Source organism: Vicugna pacos, chromosome 11, assembly GCF_048564905.1.
Source record: "Vicugna pacos chromosome 11, VicPac4, whole genome shotgun sequence".
In the NCBI taxonomy this organism is placed as follows: domain Eukaryota; kingdom Metazoa; phylum Chordata; class Mammalia; order Artiodactyla; family Camelidae; genus Vicugna; species Vicugna pacos.
Window position 1 is genome coordinate 9,852,386 of NC_132997.1, and position 20,278 is coordinate 9,872,663.

At 43.4% G+C, this 20,278-nt stretch overlaps 1 pseudogene; it reads left to right on the forward strand.

Moving 5' to 3' along the window:
• The first annotated feature begins 4,567 nt into the window (after positions 1 to 4,567).
• Positions 4,568 to 14,965, forward strand: LOC140699544 (putative serine protease 47; annotated as a pseudogene).
• Positions 14,966 to 20,278: the final 5,313 nt, after the last annotated feature.

Below are 20,278 nucleotides of genomic sequence, written 5' to 3' on the forward strand. Positions count from 1 at the left end.
AAAGTTTCTGGCATAACTCAATAAATTGTGCTCAATGAATATGACTTGAATAAATAAATATCAAAGACCTTCATACATTTTTTAAATTTATTTTTGTTGAGTTGTAATTGGTTTACAATGCTGTGTCAATTTCTGGCATACAGCACAATTTTTCAGTCATATGTGAATATATACATATATATTCATTTTCATATTCTATATCCCCGTGAGCTGCTTGCTGCAAGATGTTGAATATATTTCCCTGTGCTATACTGTATTAACAAGTTTATCTATTCTATATATACCTGTCATTATCTACAAATCTAGAACTCACAGTCTGTCCCTTCCCACCCCTATTGCCCTTGGCAACCACAAGTTTGTATTCTATGTGTGTGAGTCTGTTTCTGTTTTAAGTTCATTTGTCTTTTTTTTTTTTTTTAGATTCCACATGAGTGATACCATATGGTATTTTTCTTTCTCTTTCTGGCTTATTGCACTTAGAATGACATTCTCCAGGGACATCCATGTTGCTGCAAATGGCATTATGTTTTCATTTTTTATGGCTGAATAGTAATTCCAAAAGTGGCAATATACCACAACTTCTTTATCCTGTCATCCTCTAGATGGACATTTAGGTTGTTTCCATGTCTTAACTACTGTGAATAGTACTGCTGTGAACATTGGGGTGCAGGTGTCTTTTTGAATTAGGATTCCTTCTGAATATATGCTGAAGAGTAGGATTGCTGGGTCATATGGTAAGTCTATTCTTAATCTTTTGCAGACTCTCCATACTAATTTCTGCATTGGTTGCACCTAACTTCATTCCCACCAACAGTGTTGGAGGGTTTCCATTTCTCCACAGCCTATGTTTTCTTCTAGGAGGTTTATTGTATTTTGTCTTTTTATAGGTCTTTAATCCATTTTGAGTTTATTTTTGTGTGTGGTGTGAGGGAGCGATCTAGCTTCACTAATTTACATGCTGCTGTCCTGTTTTCCCAACACAATTTCCTGAAGAGTCTACCTTTATTCCAATGTATGTTCTTGCCTCCTTTGTCAAAGATTAATTGACCAAAAGTTTGTGAGTTCATTTCTGGGCTATCTATTCTGTTCCATTGATCCATATGCCTGTTTTTGTACCAATACCATGCTGTTTGGGTAACTGTCGCTCTGTATTATTGTCTGAAGTCTGGGAGAGTTATTCCTCCAGCTTCATTCTTTTTCTTCAGTAATGCTTTGGCAATTTTGGGTCTTTCGTGATTCCATATAAATTTCATTATGATTTGTTCCAGTTCTGTGAAATATGCCCTGGGCAATTTGATAGGGATGGCATTAAATCTGTAGATTGCCTTGGGCAGTATGATCATTTTAACACTATTGATTCTTCCAATCCAGGAGCATGAGATATCTTTCCATTTTTTAAAGTTTCTTTAATTTCCTTAAGCAATGTCTTGTAGTTCTCTATATATAAGTCTTTCACCTCTTTGGTTAGATTTATTCCTAGGTATTTTATTACCTTGGGTGCTATTTTAAAAGGGATTGTTTCTTTACTTTCTTTTCCCATTGATTCATCATAAGCATAAAGAAATGCAACTGATTACTCTACATTATTCTTGTATCCTGCTACCTTGCTGAATTCTTCTATTAATTCTAGTAATTTTTGTGTGGAGTTTTTAGGGTTTTCTATATACAGTATCATGTCATCTACATATAGAGACAATTTTAACTCTTCCTTTCCAATTTGGATCCCCTTTATTTCTTTTTCTTCCCTGAATGCTGTGGCTAGGGCTTCCAAGACTATTTGAATAGAAGTGGTGAGAGGGGACAACCTTGTCTTGTCCTAGATTTTATTGGGAAGGTTTTCCATTTTTCACCATTGAGTGCTAGGCTGGCTGTATGTTTGTCCTAAATAGCTTTCATCATGTTTATATATGTTCCCTCTATACGCACATTGGTGAGGGTTTTTATCATAAATGGGTGTTGCATTTTATCAAATGCTTTTTCTGCATCTATTGAGATAATCATGTGATTTTTGTCCTTTGTCTTGTTGATGTGGTGTATTACATTGATTGATTTCTGTATGTTGAACCATCCTTGTGTTCCTTGGATGAAATCAACTCAAGCAGATAAAGAATATTTACAAAAACCCACAATTAAAACTATTTCTTATGATCAAAGACTGAATTCTCTCTCCCTAAGACTGGGAGCAAGGCAAGGTGTTCACTCTTACTATGCTTATTCTTTATAGTACTGGAAATTATAGATACTGCAAAAGACAGGAAAATCCTTCCAGTTCTAAAGGAAGAAATAAAATAAAATTATTGCTATTGCAGGTGACATGTTTATCTATGTAGCTGGAGATAATCCAAAAAAAAAAATCTACAAAAAACTTCTAGAACTGATAAGTGAGTTCAGTAACATTGCAATATCAGCATTCAAAACTCAACTGCACTTTTAAATAATAAAAACAAATATTCATAAGGAATACTTTTAAAATAAAATACCAATTGTAATTACTGAAAAAAATGAAGTACGTAGTTGTAAATCTAATAAAATACATATAGAACTTGTATACTAAAAACTATGAAGTGCTGATGAAAGAAAGCAAGAGGTTCTAAATAAATGAAGAGTCACTGTTTTTATGATTTGGAAGGCTCAGCATAGTAAAGATGCCAATTTTCCTTATACTAATAATAGGTTTACAGCAATTGATATGGAAATGTCAGCGAACTTTGTTTTTTGTTTTGTTTTGTTTTGTTTACATATGTATTTTCAATTAATAGGATTTACTTTTTTAGAGCACTTTCAGGTTCACAGCAGAATTTAGCAGAAAATACAGAGTGTTCACACATAGCCCTCCCCACTCAACCGTATGTACTCCCCTACCCTCAACATCACTCATCAATGTGGCATATTTGGTGCAATTGAAGAATCAACATGAGCACATTATTATCAATCAGAGGCCACAGTTTACATAATGGTTCACTCTTAATGTTGTACATTCTATGGGTTTTGACAAATGCATAATTACGTGTAGCCACCATTGTAATATACAGAATAACTTCATTGCCCTAAAAATCCCTTGTGCTCCATTTATTCCTCCCTCTCTCGCTCTCCCCAAACACCTAGAAACCATGATCTTTTTATTGTTTCTGTAGCTGTGCCTTTTCCAGATTATTATTTGGTTGGAATGGTACAGTTGGTAGCCTTTTCAGACTGGCTTCTTTCATTTAGTAGTATGTCTTTTAAGTTTCTTACATGTCTTCCATGGCTTGATAGCTCATTTCTTTTTCTTCTTCTTCTTTTATTTTTTTACTGCACATATATTTTTAAATTTACATGTACGTACTGTTCAGTGTTTCTAAGAATGTTTAGAGCTTTAGCTTTTTAAAATTACATAGTTATCAAAGGAATAAAGCCAACCACAAAACAAGAATTAATTCAAAAAGATACATAAACTCTGCTATTAACAGCAACATTATTTATAATTGCCCAGATATGGAAGCCTCCTTAGTGTACACCAATATTTAAATAGATAATAAAGATGCAGCATATACATACATATGTAATGGAATAAATCTCACCCATGAGAAAGAAGGATATTTGCCATTTGTGGTCCTTCATTCTCTTTTTTTAATTTCAATAACCAGAATTTTACAACCAGCAGAAACATTTACATTACATTGAAAACATCAAAATACCTAGAAATAAACTTAACCAAGGGGGTTACCTATACTCCGAAAACCAAAATGACACAAGGAATGGAAAGAATTCTTGTGCTTTGGATTGGAAGAATAAACACTCCAAAATGGCCACACTACCCAAATCAATCCACAAATCCTATGCAACCCCCATCAAAATACTCACAACATTCCTCACAGAACTAGAGAAAATAATTCCAGATTTTTTAAGGAAACACAAAATCCCTGAACAGCCAAAGCAATCTTTTCTAGGTCTTTTTATTTTTTTATCTTTCTTCTTTTTGTTCTCTTTTCTTATTTGATGACTAGAGAAGTTCCTTTAGTATTTGTTATTAAGCTGCTTTGGTGGTGCTGAAATGTTTTAGCTCTTGTTCATCTGTGAAGCTTTTGATTTCACCATCAATGTACACTTTAAACTTTAAGAAATGAAAGAGATGAAGAATGGACTTTAGTTGATACTAATGTGTCACTATTGACTCACCAGTAGTGACAAATGAGCCATACAAATAGAAGATCTTAATATTATGTGAAACTGGTTGAGGGGGTTACGGGAACTCTGCATTGTCTTTGCAACTTTTTCACAAATCTAAAGCTACTATAAAATACAAAACTTCTTTAAATAAAAATAAAGAAATAAAAATGTACTGAAAATCATTGAATTGTCCCTTGTAATAAGTGAACTTCATGGTATATAAATCACACCTCAACAGAGCTGTTTAAACAGTTAATAAGGCCAGAATGGGAGCAGGGCTGGGCTTGGGCAGGGTCAGGGAAGGGTCAGAGCCCAGGCTTAGGGGCCAGACTCAAGGCTGGTTAAGACCAGGATCAGGCCAGGGTCAGGCAGGGGTTAATTGGGGATCAGTCAGGGGTCAGCAAGCTTGATAATGGGCATGAGGGTGTGGATCTTTGAAGTCCTAAGCCAGCCTGTGGCCCTCCTCTGGATGCTGCTGCTTCCCCCAGCCACCCTGGAGCTGTGGGGGTCCTCCAACAGGGACTTGGCCACCCCTGGTCAGGCTCCAGGTGTGAAGAGGCCAGTGAAGAGTGGTGCTCTGACTCCTGATGGGCAGTGGTTGGCTCCTGGAGCCTCAGGTGCAACTGGGGCCTCAGGGCGGGTTTGAGACGGGTTACACAAGAGGGCCTCAGTGGGATGCGCTGTGACCAGGGCCTGGGTGACCTGAGTCACTGTATCTCATCTCCTCTCTGTCCTTGCCTCCAAACAGGCAGCCCAGAGGTCACCTCAACACAGGTGAGTCACAGGCCCCCACCGTGGAGCCTCTGGGAGAGAACTGCCCCAGGACCTTTGTGGGGCTGTGGAATGGGTCAGGTAGCAGGGTCTGGCCCTGAGGCTGTGAGGCTGGCTGGAGGAAAGCACCAGGACTGCTGAATAAGTGGCCCTTAGTCTGGGGCCCAGGGGTCTCACTTCCCTCCCTGAGGCCCTGGGAGCACAAGCTCTAGACCGGGATGCCCACTTTCAGGGGGCCTGGGCACACCCCTGCCCTCCAAGTGTGAGTCCTAGAACAAGGGCTGTCTTCATTAGCCCACTCCCTCTTTTAGAAATGGAGGGTCCTGAGTCAGAGAGGGGGAGTGACTTTCCTGAGGTCACACAGCACCACACACTTCTGCCTATGAACCTATTTCCCTGAGATACTGGAATGAAGTGGAGGGGGCAGAAGCACTTAGCAACCATGACCTTGAGCAAGTAATATTGGCAACCTCTGAGGCCTGCAGTTCTTGGATCTGCAGAGTAGGCACTGAGGTGTGCTAAGTGAGGGAAGTAATGGCTGTGATGGCCCAGCCCTTCACAGGCTCATGCAGGGATATCCGTCACAATGGAGATGCTGCTGTGTCAGCTGCTGTGGCTGCCTTTGGTCCCCCTGCTCCACCCACCAGACCACTGTGGCCTCATCTCCAAAGGCCTTGCTCAGTTGTCCTCTGCTGTCCAGTTCTCAGTGGCACCCTGTCATTTTGGCTAGGCCTCTGGTTGCTTGGCCTTGGTTTTCCTATCTATGAAGTGGACAGGCCCTCCCTAGTAGTGGCATCTGAGGTACTACCAGTGTCTCTGTCATAGGAGGCAGGGGCATCTCCACAGTGTGCGGGAAACCCAAGGTGATAGGGAATATCTATGGTGACCTGGATGTGGGGGTGGGCCAGTGGCCTTGACAAGCCAGCCTACTATGCCAAGGCTCGCATGTCTGTGGAGCCACCCTCATCAACTCCCACTGGCTGGTTTCTGCTGCCCACTGCTTTCTCAAGTGAGTCCTCCCTCCTAGGGTGCCAACAGAGGTGCTGGCAGGGGAGGGGTTTGCAGGGGAAGGGGAGAACAGCGGTGATGGGCATCCCACAACAGTCTTCTGGGCTTTTCTCTGGGGCAGTCTGTGGTTTTCAAATGCATGTAATCCCTGCCTTTGACCTGTGTACCCTCCACCTGGACTATCCTCCCCACTCACCTGTCTGATCCTCCTCATGCTCTGCCTTCAGCCCTTGTACCTGTCCCCCAACACAGATGCACCCAGGAGACTGATAGTGTTGGTCTTGGCTGCCATGAGGTGTGGACCAACCTCAGACCACAGCTTCTTCTCAGTGTCCCCACATTCCTGGGTATCAGACTCTAGGCAGGAAGTTGGAACTGTGTGTATGGCCAGCAGCTGGGCCATTCTTCTTCTTACTTGTGCAAAACTGAGTTCCCAGAAGGAGGTGTGGTCACTGGTGTGAATGGGGGGAACCCTGCTGCCAGGTTACATAAATGGGAGATAGGGCTCCCTGGGAGAGTGACACAGCTGCTCAGGTGTCTAACTTACTGTTCATCCTGGGCCTGGCTCAGTGTCCAGCTTCTGAACAGATGAAGAGGGTTCTCCAGGGAGCAGGGGCATCACAGCCCAGGTACAAGAGCTGGAGCTTTGAGAACCTAGAGTCCTGCCAATACCTACTTTGTACCACACTCCATGCATGCTCCTCTGTGGCATTAAGGGTGGCAAGCCCCCACCTCACCATGACTCCATCCTGCCAGAAGAGAAAGCCCAACATGGGTGAGAAGGGCAGACCACATAGTGGTGGGGGGAGGTCAGGAGAAGCTCTGTGCTCCAGTTGGTGTGGAGAGGGAGGGGCTTGCTGGAGGGGAGCAAGGGGGAGGGTGTCCGGATGGATGAGCTATGCATGCAACCTCAGGGAGGTGGGAAGTTTCACCACTTGTATTCAGGGAACAAGGCAAGGTCCCATTTCCTGTGCTCATTTGCTCATTTAACAAATCTGTTCTAAGTGCTTATAACGTGTGGACAAGCAGCCCTTGGACAGGAAGATGTTTAAAGAAAGGAGGGGTCAGGAAAAGTGTGGGACCAGAAGGGGGGATGTAGGGAGCCTTCAGAAGGGTGATGTTAGAGCTGGAATTGAACCAGAACTCCTTCTGTGTACAATCAAATGGCCTTCATTTGATGACCCCCTCATTCCACCATCCAGCCCTAAGATTCAATGCTCCTCCAATTCTAGTGTGTGATGGGGAAGCCATATGCTGTGGTTGTAAGTAGAATATCAATTAGCCTCAAGAAAGAAGGGCTCCTTATCATTAGAAATGGGGAGACAAAAGCTGCCTGGCATCATAGGGGGCAGAGGGGCGCAGAGGGTTGTGGGCAGTTAGATGAGGATGCAAAGAAAGAGAGATAGCCCACACTCAGATATGATGGTGAAAACACACCCTTCCTCCTCCAGAAAAATCTCACATCCTGGAGAACTACCGGGTTTTGTTTGGAAACACCCCAGCTGTACCAGCACACCAGGCACACCCAGAATATATGCATGAGTTGGATTATCATGTACCCAGATTTTGATAAATTTCAGCCTTTGGGAATGACATAGCCATGTTGCAGCTGCTCTTTCCTGTGAACTTCATCTCCTATGTCATCCCCGCCTGCCTCCCAGCTGCTGACATGCAGCTACCCAGTAACACATCCTGCAATATCTGGCTGGGGGGTGTTCAATGAGGAAAGTAAGGGGGCATAGGAGAGGCTGAGGGACAGATGAGGCAGGGAGGAGGAGAAAGGGAGGAGGACAGAGGAGTCCCCAGGCAAAGTGGCCACTGGTCCTTGGCTTGCCGTGCCTCATATCAAAAGGACTGGACTGATGTCCTAGTTGTGAAAGTGTGTGATTCTAAAGATTCAGTGTTCCCTAAGTCCAGATCTCTGAAAATTTGGAAATCTTTGACTTTTGGAATCAAGAATTGGGTTCTTGGAGTCTTTCTGACTATTGACTCTAAGGTTTTAATCAACCATGGATGTGAGTTGACTTGATTCAACTCAGAAGTCTTGATTGGGGACTGGTTTGTTCCAGGCCACCGACACACTGATTTCCCGTTGCTATAGGAGGCTCTTGGGAAGAGTGGAGAGAAAGCACATTTATGACCTCTGACCTCTGAGCCTGCAGGATCAAGTTAGAATTATTATGACTTAAGAGTGTTTGACCTCCCTGAAGCCTGCTTTGCTCTTCTCCCAACCCAGGTCAGCTATCTACTTTGTAGGCTTATTAGGTGAACTGAATAATGCAGGAAAAATTTTGAGTGTTTTAAGATTGAAAAAGGAGAAATATAGGCAAAGACTTGTGAGCAAGAGTCTTTATTAAAGAGAGGACTGCTTATGGTTTGGGGAAATGCTTATGGTGCGTAATTAGGTGGGAAAAGCAAATATATTTGTAATTACTTGGTACAGTGTTTCTCAGCAGAAGTCTACAGGCATTTTGGATGGACCCTATCTTCACTGTGTAGGATGTGCCTGCTAGTGTGTCAGTAACTCTCCCTGTCATAGAAGAACCATGTCCCCAGTATTCCCATACCATACATACTCACACACACACAGAAATACTCACAGAAACACAACACACCACACCCATATCCACAAATACACACAGAGAGACTGCTTCCTCTTTGAGAACAGAGACCTTGTCTTTCTGGATTTAATATTTCAGTCTGTGCCCTGTACCTGGCACCTGGTAAGTGCTCTATTGCTGCACTTTGGTCCCATCGACCATCATTTCTTGCCAGCACCTCCAGACTGGTCTCCTAGCTCCACCCTGTGTGCTCTGCTTCAGTCTCCACACAGCTGAATGTTTGCTCTAGAGCAGGAGACATTCTGGTTCCCTGCTCACTACCCTCAGTGCCTTCTCATTTGTGCTTCAAAAAAAGTCCAGACTCCGTACCTTTGCTCTGAATAACATTGGCCCCCAATCCTCCCTACATATCTCCTACTGCATCCCTCACTCATGCCATCCCCACCACCAGGTCTCCTTCCTGCTTTGAATATGCTGCAGCCACCCCCACCTCGGGGCCTTCACCGTGGCTGGGATCCTAGCCTCACTTGCTCTGCTTGCTCATCTTGGTATGACTCATTTTTTACATGAACAATTCAGCTCCTCTTCTGAGGAGTTTTACTGGCTCACATGAGCTAAAATAGGCAACCCCTCATATCACTTCTCCCTATTCCTTTTACACCATTTATTAGATCTAAAATAATGCTACTTATTCACTTCACTTACCCGATCTCCCTGAACTGAAAATGTTCTCCTGTGTCACTACTGTCTAAAAAATACTTAACATGAGGACAGATTAATAAGTGAGTGATTGGATGAGAGGACGGATTGGGGAGGGGTAGGTGGGAAGATGAGTGAGGGTAAGGGAAGATGGGTGGGTGGGTAGGTGGAAGGATAGTGGGTAGAGAGATGGAGTGAGTGGACATATCAGTAGATGGAAGGGAGAATGGAGAGATGGGTCAAAAGATGGGTGGTTGGTCAAATGGATGGAAGGGTGAGTGGATGAATAGGACAAAAGGAAAGCTAGGAAGATAGATGGAGGGATTGGTGGGTGGAAAGAATGTTTAGTGATAGACAAATGGAGAATGGATAGGATGGTTTGTGAAAGGGTAAGTAGGCTGGTGAATGGTTGCTAAGCACCAGTGAAGGGTGTGTGTTGGTGGGATTTGTGGAAGAAAAGAGTTGTGGTCTGTTGCTATGAGAGAGGTAGAGGGAACTGGATGAGACTGGAAAAGTTTGAGAAACAGGAGAGGGCTCCTTAGGCAGAGGTAGAAGAGTGAAACAGTGCTGAGAGCTCAGCTATGCTGAGAAAACCCCACGCTCAGGGGTGAGTGGTGAGCAGTAAAGAATAGTGGGGAGAGTAGAGTGGCTTGTAGCTAAGCTGCAGCACACTTCTCTTACCTCCTCATACTCACGGTGCCTCTGCTCGAACCCTTCCATATCGAGGAGGGAAAGGTGGGCTTCAATGAGAACAAGGTCTGTAATATGTTATATGAACAAAGAGTTGGCAAAGGCAAGAACTACTCTGTGCATGAGGAGATGCTGTGTACTGGGGACTTCTTGACAGGAAAGGCCATCTGCCAAGTGTGTGAGACCATTTCTGTTCTTCCCTTGCCTGTTCTCAGGTCCTTACTGTTTTGCTGAGGGTGGAGGGTTGGGGGCTGTGTTGCCTCTACTCTCCTTCTGGAGAACCCCCAGGACTTCCTGTTTCCTCCCTCTATGTGTCTTCCCTGGGTTCCATCCCTTGGCAGTGTCCCCCAGGCTACCCCTTCCTAAGCCCTTTGCACCTGCGAGCATCTACTGGCAGGACCCTCAGACAGCATCTATTTTTGAGGCATATTTTACATTTTTGATTGAAATATAACATACTTACAAAAGAGTATATTCATACTGTTTTCATAGGTGTGTAGTGGATGAATTTTCACACAGTGATGCAACATGTGAGCAACACCCCAAGGCCCCATTCATGTCCCTTTCCTGCCACCAGCACTCAAGGAAAACCACCATCTTCACTTCCAACACCTTAGATTATGAATTTTCTGTAAGTATAATTTATTTCTGTTGTCAGTCTTTCATGTCTTCACATTATATGTGTGAGATTCTTCCCTCCTGTTGCCTGTGGTTATAGTTTGTTCATTCTCATTGCCTTACAGGAGTCTGTTGTAGGCACTGAGTTCTATGTCACTTCTGCTTTTGATGGGTACACTAGTAGTTTGCAAACTTTCTATTTCATTTCACTTCCAAATGTTTCATATTGCATTTCACAGAAGCCCATGAGGAGAACTGTTGGATTAAAAGGTATGTGTATATTCAGCTCTGGCAGATATTACCAAACCTCTTGAAGTGGTTGCCACAGTGCCACTCATTCTAGCAGTGGATGAGAGTTTTTGTCCTCGTCAAAACTTAACACTTTCTATCTTTTCTCATTTTGATCTTAATGTGGTTTTATCTTCATTTTCCTTATGACAAATTAAATATATTCTCATATATTTATTGTCATTGGATGTCTTCTTCTATAAAGTTTCCCTTCGATTTCTTTCCCCTCTCATTTTTCTCTTGGGTTGTCTGTCTTTTCCTTTAGGGGCTCTTGGTCTATTTGTATGCTTTTCCATATTCGAGATATGAGTCCACTTTTGCATATATGGATTGTGAAGTTCATGCCCCATGTTATAGGTGGGCAGACAGGCCTGGAGAGGGAAAGTGACAACCTAAACTAAGGCAGAGCAACCTGGGTCTCTGTGCTCAGAGTCCAAACCCACTGCATCCCCCTTGGGCCCAGCCTCCCAAGCTGACATCTTATCTTTTACAAAGATGGCACCATGGAGTGGAGGGGAGAGTGTTAGGCTCCAGAGTTAGAGACACTGCCCTGCAATGTGTCCCTGCCCTGCAACTTCTGGTGGGCTTTTCACCTCCTGAGCCTGTGTCCTTTTTCACATTGTGGGATTCTGAGGTCTCCTTCATGGCATTGTTGAAAGGATGGTATAGTGGTTTGAATAGTGTCCCCTAAATCTGTATCCACTTGCAATCTCAGAATATGACCTTAATTGGAAATAGAGTCTTTGCAGATGTGACTAGATAAGAATCCCAAGATGACACCATTCTGAATTTACTGTGGGTCCTAAATCCAAAGACTTGTGTTCTTATAAGAGGGGGGATAGACACAGAGACACTCAATGTCTTGCTTCTGGCTTCCAGCACTTTGAGAGGATACATTTCTGTTGTTTGTAGTGCCACTCAGTTTGTGTTGATAAGCTGTGTCACTTCAGGAAACCCACACAGGAGGGATGAGATGCACTCGGCCTATGGGAGATCCTTGCTGACAGCAGTTTTTATGATGGCCCAGTGAGCTGCTGAGCCTGAGGAAGGAAGCTTGGCAACCTGCCCTGTTGTTGGGAGGTGGACCTAGGTTTCCTGTTTCCCAGGCCTAACCAATGGGTATGGACTTTCTGACTGTCTGGACTGGCCTGTCCTTCTCACAGAGTCAGCTGCACCCAGATATGAAACAAAGGGTTCAGCCCACTGCTTCCTGAATCCCCATCTGACTGTCACCCTAGACCCCACATCCAGCCTTGTCCTCCATCTGCCTTCCCCTTGCAGAGGTCATGCCAATGGAGCTCAGGGCTGGAGCCCTTGTCTGCTTGCCTGCCAGACATCCACAGTGCCCCTTGACCTCACTCCTCCTCTAGATCTCCCCAGCTTGAGGACACCACTGAGCTAGATGCCTAGGAGTCCCAGCAGATGGCCCCTTCCAGCCTCCCTTAGCCTTTCAGTCACCCCAGGCTACCTGAGAGTTTCCATCTAGATTCATCTTCTACCACATCACCTGTTCTGGCCCCCATCCTCCAACCCAGGGCTCTCTTCTCTCCCCTAAATTGTCCCTCCTTCTGCACAGGGCACCCAGAAACAGGTCTGAGGAGAGAAGGGCCACAGGGACACTCAGTACTCAAACTGTGGTGTAGGACAGACCTGGGTCCAGTAATTAATGTGTTGTTAACTGGGATTGTGGCCTTAGCTCAGTTTCCTCATCCATGAAATGGGGTCACTAACAGCCTCCACTTAATAAGGTCCCTATAAAAATTTGAATACTGTGCCTGGCACTCAGTAGGCACTTAACAAGTGTTGGCTTTCTTTGTCCTGGCCTGGTCTGCCCTCGCCTATCTTAATTGTACCTGTGTTGGGCCTGTCTTAGACAATTCTCTCACTTAAGGTATAATTCACTGGCCTGGCCTGACTCAAGACACACATGCACACAAGTTTATGCACACATATACACAGTTTTCTCTTTCTCTACAGTAGTGCAAACCACAGCTCACTTTGCATGGGATATATTCATGTTGGGTTCCCTCTGTCTTCTGAGAGCTCTCTGTGGGCCAGGAGGCTGTTGGAGCCCTTCCCATCTCCATTTATCATAATATCAGCAACCACATGGCTCATGTGTGTGAATCCTTGAGGCCTGGAGTGGACAAGGACCAAGTCTTCCCCTGGCCTTGTGAAACTACGAGTGAGTACACTGTGGGGAGGGCCGGGGTACTCCAGGCAGGGACCACAGAGGGCAGGAGTGGAGAGGATGATGGGACATTCCCTATTTCCAAAAAGCCTCATGTATGACTTTCTTGGGGCTGCTGAGACCAATCCCCTCAAAGTGGGTTGCTAAAATGAGAGAAATTTATCACTTTAGGTTTCTGGTGGTCAAAAGCCTAAAATCAAGTTGCTGGCCAGGCACGTTCTTTCCGGAGGAGAATGTTTTCTTTTTTCTTCTGGCTTTTTAGAGGCTGCTCACTTTCCTTGGCTCATAGCCCCTTCCTCCTTCCTCAAAGCACATCACTCCAACCTCTGCTTCTGTCCTTACATCTCCTTATCTGTCTCTGGCCTCTCAACTCCCTCTTTCCTCGTGAGGAACCTTGTGATTACCTTGGTCCCACACAGATAATCCAAGATAAGCTTCCTACTTCAAGATTCCCAACTCCACCACATCTGCAGAGTCTCTTTTGCCAGGTAAGGTGACATAACCACAGGTTCCAGAGATGAGGATGGGCATCTTTGAGGGTTATTTTTGGCTGGCCACACCATACACCCCTCTCTCTCCTTCAAGCTGCTGCTTCCCCCACCCCTCCCTCTCAACTAGAGCTTTTGCTCCTTATTTCACTGAGAACATCAAAGGAATCAATCAGGCTAGAGCCCATTCACCTTCCCAGCCCTACAGGTCCTCCCAGCATCCTCCATCTGGCTCATCCCTCTTCTCCTCATCTGCACTTACTGATCCCTCTGCTCCTGCATCAGAAAGTTAGGCTTTTTCCTGTTTAGAGTCTGAGCTCAGGAAATCTTTCTTCCTCCAAACTTCTTGTCCTGTCCCTTTCATGGCTAATTTCCACACACCACATCTAACAATGACAGGCTAGCTGGCTTATTGACAAAAGCACCATAAGGGAGGAGCCTTGTTATTTCACCCCTGTACACGAGGATGGAGGCTGCCCTGGATACTTGATGTGCATGTTGGACAGATGAGTGGAAAAGCAGCAAGCATGGCTGTGGCCCCTGCTCCACTACCCCTACATCCAAGGATGAGACCCTCCATTTTCCTGATGAAGTGAGAGGATTTTCAACCAGATGGTCCTGCCCTGACAGTATTTCAGGACTCCAGTAATTCCCAACAGCTTTCTGGGGAACCCCTCCTGCTTCCCAAGCAAAGCTGGCTGCTTCTGCCAGGCCTGGGTATGAGTATTTTCTGAGGATGCTCAACCAAGAATTTGAGAGAAAACCAAAGGCCTAAATGAATGAATGAAAAAAGGGGAGGACCCAAGTGGGCATATTCTGCTGCAGCTCAGGGTTTTGCAAGAACTGGGGTCTGTAGTGGCCTTACCTTACCAGGCTCCACTCAGACCAGTCCTCTTGGGCCTGTTGGGGCAGCTGTCCCTTCTCAGACTTTTCCTGGACCACCAAGACCTCCCTGGGAGCAAGAGTCCAGGTGTTGTAGATTTAGATCCATGACTGTCCTGAGGGTCACTCAGGAGTTTCCTAAAGCATGACTCCAGTGCCTGCCTTAATGACCTTGATCACAGAGGGAGACTGATGGTTGGACGTTCAAAGAAGCCCACTTGAGTTAGCCTGATGGCAGACACTCATGAGCCTGGCCTTGCTACCTGGTCTTCTCAGATTTGGGTAAGCTACACACACTAACTTCCTTCTCTTTCCTAGGGTGATTCTGGGGGGCCCCTTGTCTGTGACCTCACCAATGCCTGGGTTCTGGTGGGGCTGGCCAGCTGGGGCTTGGACTGCAAGTATCCCATCTACCCCAGTGCCTTCACCAGTGTCTCCTACTTCATTGACTGGATCGATGAGATCCAATCGCTCACATCTCTCCCTGATACCATGTCTGCTGCTCCTCAGACCCAGTTTCCATACCAACCTCTGCAATCTGCTGCTAACCTGGGCCTGACACGGGCTTTGTGACTCCACAGACCTGTCTTCTACTGCTGTTCATGTTCCAGGCCCCATGACAGGCCCTGTGGTGTCCTGCTAAGCCCCTCTGCTCTTTCCCTCTGCCTCAGACCCCAGTCTCCTTGCTGGAATTTTTCACCCCTTCCTTCCCCCAGCCCCATCAGCTTTCAGAAGTCCCTTCTTGGCTTAATAGTCCAACAGCTGCCACTCCCCAAACCAAGCCTGAAAAACCAAATAAAAACAAATGAAAGATTCATCCTGCTCCTGTCTTTGGGGCCTCCTACCCTTCTTGATCCTCAGCATTCTCCTCTTCCCTTGAGTTCTGTCATCTGGCTCCCTGGACAAAGAAACGGGACCTGGCAGAGAGGCTGTCCCAGGAGGAAACAGGGTTGAGGGTGCTGAATCAGTCCAACTGGGGAGGGAGAAGGATGTTTTCACTTGCAGACTACACTCCTGACATGAGAGTGCACAGACCTTCAGAGGAAGTGTATTAGTCAGCTCCAGATGCTATAACAAGCACCATGGGCAATGTGGCTTAAACAACGGTAATTTATCATTTCATAGTTTTGGTTGGAGCCCAGAAGTCTGAGTTTAGGAAGTAGGCAGGTTTGATTCCCCTTGAGAACTCTCTCCTTAGCTTATAGACAGTCATCTTCCCCCTGTATGTTTCTGTGTACAAAATTTCCTTTTTTAAAATGACACCAGTCATATTGGATTAAGGCCCACCCAAGTGACCTCATTTTAACTCAATTATCTCTTTAAAAGCTGTACTCCAAATAAAGTCACATTCTGAGTTGCTGGGGGTTATGACTTCAATATATGGATTTTGAGGGGACACAGTTCAGCCCATAACAGACAGTAAGACATTTTGCCAGGTGACTACAATGCAGAGCAGTAAGAGTTTTCTCAAAGTAAAGAAACATTACTCCTGAGGTTTAGAGAAGGTAGGATCAACTTCCTCTGGAGGTAGAGGGAAGTTCCCAGGGTGCAGGAAATTGAGCTGGACTAGAGTACATGACCCAGCCTATGAGAAAGAGGATTCCACCCTACAGCATAGAGGGCTTTTGAATGTGAGGGGTCTAGGAGACTGAGTGGAAACAGACAGAGGAGGCCCAATTCCAGGCTGAGATCTGAGGTTCAGGCTGGCAGTCCTCAGACCTCTACTGCTGGAGTTAACTCCCAGCAGCATTCTCACCTGCCTCCATGGCCCTGCTCTCCCTTGTCTGAAGGGGCTCAACTCACTCTCCACCTTCCTGGCCTCCAAACAGACACAAAACTATTCCCTCTGTCCAAGAACCAAAGTCAGCCTCACCTAAGTTGTCCACACACCTCCAGCTGATGGAGCCTCATGTCTCCTTTTCTGCTTAACTGACTCAGGACTTAGTGATCTGGCATTAAGCCTTGAAGCAATGTTCACATCATTCTTCCTGCCCATCTGCCTGACACAGAGTCCTTGTGCAGCCAGAAGGATTCCAGAAGAGCACTTGTATGCCAATAAAGAAATTGGACAACTTAGAAAAATGGACAAGTTTTTAGAAACATACAGTCCACCAAAACTGAACCAAGAAGATATATATCATTTGAATAGACCAATCTCTAGAAGTGAAATAGAATCAGCAATAAAAAATATCCATGCAAACAAAAGTCCAGGACCAGATGGCTTCACTGGGGAATTTTACCAAACATATCAGGAAGAGCTCATACCAATCCTCCTCAAACTGTTCCAAAAGATTGAAAATGAGGGAATTCTCCCAAATGCATTCTATGAAGACACCATCACTCTGATACCAAAGCCAGACAAAGACACGAAGAAGAAGAAGAAGAGGAAGAAGAAGAAGAAGAAGAAGAAGAAGAAGAAGAAGAAGAAGAAGAAGAAGAAGAAGAAGAAGAAGAAGAAGAAGAAGAAGAAGAAGAAGAAGAAGAAGAAGAAGAAGAAGAAGAAGAAGAAGAAGAAGAAGGAGGAGGAGGAGGAGGAGGAGGGGAAGAGGAGGAGAAGGAGAAGGAGAAGGGGAAGAGGAGGAGAAGGAGAAGGAGAAGGGGAAGAGGAAGAGGAAGTAAAAGGAGGAGGAGGAGGAGCAGAAAGAAAGAAAGAAAGAAAGAAAGAAAGAAAGAAAGAAAGAAAGAAAGAAAGAAAGAAAGAAAGAAAGAAAGAAAAGAAAAGAAAAGAAAAGAAAAGAAAGAAAACTATAAGCCAATATCATTGGTGTACATAGATGCAAAAATCCTCATCAAAACACTAGCAAACAGAATCCAACAAACCATAAAAGAGATTATACAACATGATCAAGTTGGGTCCATCCCAGGGACAGAAGGATGTTTCAACATATGCAAATCAATCAACATGATACACCTCATCAACAAGAGAGAGGACAGAAATCACATGATCATCTCAATAGGTGCAGAAAAATCATTTGATAAAATTGAACACCCATTTATGATAAAAACTCTTACCAAAGTGGGTATAGAAGTAACATATCTCAAAATAATAAAAGCTACCTATGATAAACCTACAGCCAGCATAATTCTTAATGGTGAAAAGGTGAATAAAGCCTTCTTGCTACAGTTTACAACAAGACAAGGATGCCCACTCTCACCACTTCTATTCAATATAATATTGCAAGTCCTAGCCATAGCAATTAGTCAAGAAAAAGAAATGAAAGGAATCCAAACTGGAAGAGACAGGATAAAATTGTCATTATATGTGGATGACATGATACTATATATAGAAAACCCTAAAGATTCCACACAAAAACTACTAGAGGTGATGAAAGAATTCAGCAATGTAGCAGGATACCAGAATAACATACAGAAATCAGTGGCATTTCTTTACACAAACAACAAAAATATCAGAAAAGGGAAATAAAGAAATAATACCTTTAAAATTGCATCCAAAAAATAAAATATTCAGGAATAAATCTGACCAAGGAAGTGAAAGGCTTATATGCAGAGAACTACAAAACACTGACTAAGGAAATTAGAGATGACTTTAAGAAATGGAAAGATATCCTGTGTTCTTGGATTGGAAGAATTAATGTGATTAGAATGGCTATATTACCCAAAGCCATCTACATGTTGAATGCTATCCCTATCAAATTGCCAAGGATGTTTTTCAGAGAACTAGAACAAATAATCCTAAAATTTATATGGATTCACAGAAGACCCAGAATTGCCAAGCAATATGGAAGAAAAAGAATGAAGCTGTAGCAATAACCCTCCCAGACTTCAGACAATATTACAGAGCTACAGTCATCAAAACAACATGGTACTGACATAAAAACAGATGTATGGGTCAATGAAACAGAAAAGAGAGCCCAGAAATAAATCCACAAATTTTTGGTCAATTCAACTTTGACAAATGAGGCAAGAACATACAATGGAGTATAAAGACAGTCTCTTCAGCAAATGGTGTTAGGAAAACTGGACAGCAGCATGTAAAGTGATGAAGTTAGAATGCTCCCCCACACCATACAAAAAGATAGACTCAAAATAGCTTAAAGAATTAAACATGAGACAAGACACTGAACCTTTTAGAAGAAAACATAGGCAAAATATTATCTGACATACATCTCAGCAATGTACTCCTACGGCAGTCTACCCAGGCAATAGGGAAAAATAAGCAAAAAAAAAAAAACCTCAAGTGGGACCTAATTAAACTTATAATCTTTTGCACAACAAAGGAAACTATAGGCAAAACAAATCTATGGAATGGGAGATAATATTGGGAAAACATGAGACTGACAAGAGCTTAATCTCCAGAATATATAAACAACTTATATAACTTAATAAGCAAAAAAACAACCAACATAATCCAAAATGGGCAGAAAAACTAAACAAGAAATTCTCCAATGAAGACATACAAATGGCCAAAAGGCGCATGAAAAAAATGCTCAATATCGTTAATTATTAGAGAAATGTAAATCAAAACTACAATGAAACATCACTTCATGCCAGTCCGAAGGACCGTCATTCAGAAGTCCATAAATGATACATGCTGGAGAGGCTGGGGAGAAAAGGGTCCCTCCTACACTGTTGGTGGAAATGTTGCTTGGTGCAGCTGTTATGGAAAACAGTATGAAGATTCCTCAAAAGTCTAAAAATAGTCTTACCATATGACCCAGGAATCCCAATCCTGGACATATATCCAGAAGGAACCCTATTTCAAAATGACATCTGCACCCCAATGTTCACAGCAGCACTGTTTACAATAGCCAAGACATGAAAACAGCCTAAATGTCCAACAACAGATGATTGGATAAAGAAGAAGTAGTATATTTATACAATGGAATATTATTCAGCCATAAAAACCGACAACATAATGCCATTTGCAGTAACATGGATGTTCCTGGAGAATGTCAATCTAAGTGAAGTAAGCCAGAAAGAGAAAGAAAAATACTATATGAGATCTCTCATATGTGGAATCTAAACAAACAAACAAACAAACAAACAAACAAAAGATAAATGCAAAGTAGAAAAAGACTCTTAGACATAGAATACAAATTTGTGGCTGCCAAGGGGGTGGGGGGGTGGGAAGGGATATACAGGATTTCAAAATGTAGACTAAATAAACAAGATCATACTGTATAGCACAGGGAAATATATACAAGATGTTATGGTAGCTCACAGAGAATAAATGTGACAATGAATATATATATATATGTTCATGTATAACTGAAAATTGTGCTCTACACTGGACTTTGACACAACATTGTAAAATGATTATAAATCAATTAAAAAAAAGAAAGAAAACAGTGATTCTGGTGAGGGCTAAGAAAGAAAGAGGGGCACTGGAGAGAAAGTCTCCATATGTGTAGAGAATACACAAACAATCATGAACAGAATGTTGATAGAAATATGGAATGCTAAAGGCTATTCTGGTTAGGTCTCAAATGGAAATGAGGAACATGTTATTGAAAGTTGGAAGCAAGGCAATTCTTGTTATCATATGGCAAAGAAATTGACTGAACTATATTCTAGTGTTTTGTGGAAGGTGGAACTTGGGAGTGATGAAACTGAATATTCACCTGAGGGGATCTCTCAATAAAATGCTGAAGAAGCGGCTTCATTTCTCATGACTGCTTATAGTAACACATCAGGAGAGAGATAAATTGAAGACAGAATTGTTAGGCCAAAAGTAATTAGAATTTAGAGATTTGGAAAATTCTCAGCCTATGTATATTTCAAAATGAGAAGGTTTGTTCCAAAGAGAACTCTAAGGGAATAGCTGAGCAACCATTTGAAGAAGAAATTCTGGATGTGATTAAATCAGTTATCTCTGCAGAGGCCAGGAATACAGAGGGGTGAAACCAGCAGAGACATTGCCAATGGGAACTTGAAAGGACAGAGAAAGCCATGTAGAATGAGGGAAGGCTGCC